Genomic DNA, 3,835 nt, shown 5'->3' on the forward strand with positions numbered 1-3,835 from the left:
ATGTTTACCAAGAGGACAAGAACGACATAAACGAGAATGTATTTGTCTAGATTTATTACATTCAATAAGTTTATTTTGTCTAAGAGAATTTAAAATGTGTTCTCCCGGATGACACAAGAGATCATGCCACGGAGAAGGTGATAAAGCTGCAAGAGAAAGATTAGGCTTGGATTTATTTTTGGAGTTGGTGTTGGTTGTGATGGGGTATAGATCACCTCGACTCTCACATCTCATTAGAGTCATCCCCGTCTGAAAGTCCTTCACAGAAAAACCAAACGGGTCAAATTCAATTGAAACCTTATTATCTATGGTAAATTTATGAACTGACACTAAGTTTTTAATTAACTTTGAAGCATGTAGTATATTGTTTAACACAAAAGGGGGGTGTGGGGGTTTTATGTGTGCACTGCCAAGGCCATAAATTGGAATAGAGTGGCCACTTCCAACAATTATATTATTATTTTTTCTCAATTTAAAATAAGATGAAAGATTACCTTGCGAGGATGTCATATGAGAAGTGGCTCTGGTGTCCATATACCAAGATTGATCAGGTTGAGCAAGATTGAGGGTGTGTAGAGTAGTTTCAATATTAGTTGGGCTGGGTGCATTAACATTGTAAGCAGCCTGTTGTGGTCTTGGCCCAAGGACTCCTCCTTGTTGAGTCTGTGCAGCATTAGTGGGCCTACTCCAATTGTCAGATGGATAAGGGCAATGTGGTATATTCCATGGAGCCATTGTGCCATGGCATCCATTGTTTCCATTGTTGTTGACCTTGACCACGACCCCCACTGTTGAAATGATTGGGACCTGTCCGACCGCCCCTCCCGTAGTTTCGGCCACCGTTGTTGCGGTTGTTCTTTTTGCCTCGGTTGCCGCGAGAGGTGTTGGATGGTGGGTGATAGTTTTGATAAGTGTAACCAGAAGAGGAATGGCGAGGGACATCATCATTTCACAGTGGAGTTTTGGCCATGAGTGCCGCCGAAGTGGAGGAAGAACCAGAGTCACGAGCGGCTCGTTGAAGCATCATAGATTCTTCAAGTTCAAGTCTTGATTTTGCGGTTGCAAAGGCTGGAAGAGGATTGTGTTGTTGGATGTAAGTTACGAACCCGACATAAGCCTCGGTGAGACCGAAGATCATTTTTAATACCAAATGAGTATTTGTGACTAGAGAATCAACGTTTGCGAGTTGATCGAAGAGGAGCTTGAGACGGTTCCAATAGGCTTTGGTGGAGGGAAAATCTGCCAGATTGGTATTGCTAAACTGGTTTTCAAGTTGAACGGCCCGTGAATGCTTGTTATCATTGAACATAGCGGCGATACGATTCCAACATAGTTCCGCGGTGTCGTTAATCACAAGAACAGAATGGAGTATATCTTGTGTGATAGTTGCATACATCCATTGTAACACATCAGCATCTAGACGATTCCAAAGGTCGGGATCGTTGGCTTTGACGGTGGCTGGCTAAGTACGAGCTTCCTCGTCAATAGGTGGTATGATGTGATCAAGCACGTTGTGAACACGTGCTTGCACGGTGAATAAAGCGGACCAAGAGGGATAGAGATCGGAGTCATTATCCAACGTCACTGGTATGATGTTTTTGACATTGGTAATGGCGAAAGCATAATGAAAGTTGGTTTTCGCCACATGAGGGGATTGGTTCGTCGTTGACGAAGTGTCGTCACCATTGGATGTGGGAGAAGAAGAGGTGTTAGTCATGGTGGAATAGAAGAGTTGCAGTGTTTAAGAGGGATATATTTGGATCGTATAGTCTGATACCATAAAGAAATATTATTGTCTGCCTTTCATTGATGTGATATCACAAATATATACAATTGTTACCAAATCCCTCTCATTAGGAAGGTATTGATGTGTCATGAATATAATTACATATAGAGATATTGACAGATCATTTTCTATTAATATGAGGCATCAGTAGAAGTAGTAACAAATCATTTTCTATTAATATGATGTTTTATTACTAACTCTATAGGAATTCTCGAGTCTCGTCATGAGGGAAGATATGATATAGAGGTACTTAAGGTTCAAATGTTAAAACTTTTAGCTGAGAGGTAGTTCTTAAAGCACATTTCTATATATTGAATAACCTGACTGAAGTTCAACCTTATTTGACCACTCACAAAAATCCTATAATGGAAAAATACCCTCAGATGAATGAAAAATGATTGTTGACTGATCATAACAAAACTTTCATAGCTTTGTTTAATGAAAGTGTTTCTAAAGAGAGTGCTTGTGCAACAGAGACAATTAAATGGTTGTCATGTATGCTTAAGTTTAATGTAATTAGTTGGAGTACATACGACATTACTACATATTCATTATATATAAAATCAAAGGATGATTGTAGTGCCATGCAAATGGATAGGTCAACACATTGTAAGAAAATGTTTACACATACGATGTAGTATTAAAACCTGTAAGGTTCTACTTTATATGTTGACTGAACAGGTCGACCTATAGGCAGCACATTACCATAACCTCAAACAGTTCGACACATTACTTCAATAGGTCTACACATGGCTCATACAGGTCGACCTATTGAACAAAAATGTTGAAAATCACTCTTGTTTTCATTCCTTTTGCTCTATATTGGTCACATACATATAAATATCAGACAAATGGATCATTCTCTATTTTCTCCTCTTACCCTTATTTTTCAATAACTCTATTTTCTGCCCCAAATCACTATTTTATCTTATTATTATTATTATTATTTTTATTATTATTATTATTATTTTTATTATTATTATTATTATTATTTTATTTTTTTATTATATTATTTTAATAAAATAAAACTCTACTAAACTCCAACAAACCTCAACAAATGCCAAATAATCACATAACACACATTATCACCAAAATAAATAATTAAAAGTATATTTAATTACTCAAATGATTAAATAAAAGCAAAAAAAAATCAATTAAATAAGTTAATTGAATTTGGGTGTCATAGTAAACTCATAAGAAATTACAGTACATAACCAGTAGTGCATAACTAACAGTACATACATTCATATGACAAACTATATTACCATATGTGTTGAGTAAAATTGTAGTAAATAAAGTCCTTTTGAAACAAAAGATATTAGTTAAGGGACTTGAAATATTAAATTTGATAGATAAAGGACTAAACTGAAATTAAAAGTCATGTAATACATAAAGAGACCGAATATGTTATTTATCAGACGTGTTAAGATTGAAATTAAAGTTCATGTAATAAATAAAGAGACCGAATATGTTATTTATTAGACGTGTTAAGATTGATAGTCTAACCAAACTGTAAATAAATTATCCCTATATTATGTTATTTATAAGACCAAATATGATACAACACTAAATTATACACACTATCATGAGAGTAATATTGAAGTAAACAAAGGAAATTGAATTAACATGATTAGAATAAGAATCTTGTTACATTAAACCATATTGACATTGAAACTATAGAAGCACAAAATGTTGCCATGAAACCATGATGTTATAATTATTTGTATTCACATCAACAAATAAATAAAGTGTTCTCAGACATTTATACAAAGGTATCACAAATATAAAATCACAATGCAGTTGGTGCAGGCTGAGTTGGTACATACACACTTGGTGTATGCTGACTTGAGTTGTGTGTAACTAGAAGTTTTCAAGTAGCTTTGTTATGTCTCATCTTTCATAATTTTTGCGGCATCTCTGTTCCTTTTCTTCTTTGGCCTTCTAAGTTATATTTTGATTAGTGATGGCTGTAAATCAACATACTCTCATATAGGCCACAAAGTTTATCCATTCAATGGATATATAATACGTGCATATAAAGCCTCATAG

At 35.1% G+C, this 3,835-nt stretch overlaps 1 pseudogene; it reads right to left on the reverse strand.

The window, feature by feature from the left end:
• Nucleotides 1-949: 949 nt before the first annotated feature.
• LOC127101891 (uncharacterized) lies at nucleotides 950-1,717 on the reverse strand (annotated as a pseudogene).
• Between the last annotated feature and the right edge of the window lie 2,118 nt (nucleotides 1,718-3,835).

This window comes from Lathyrus oleraceus, chromosome 7 (genome assembly GCF_024323335.1).
Source record: "Lathyrus oleraceus cultivar Zhongwan6 chromosome 7, CAAS_Psat_ZW6_1.0, whole genome shotgun sequence".
NCBI classification, from domain to species: Eukaryota; Viridiplantae; Streptophyta; class Magnoliopsida; order Fabales; family Fabaceae; genus Lathyrus; species Lathyrus oleraceus.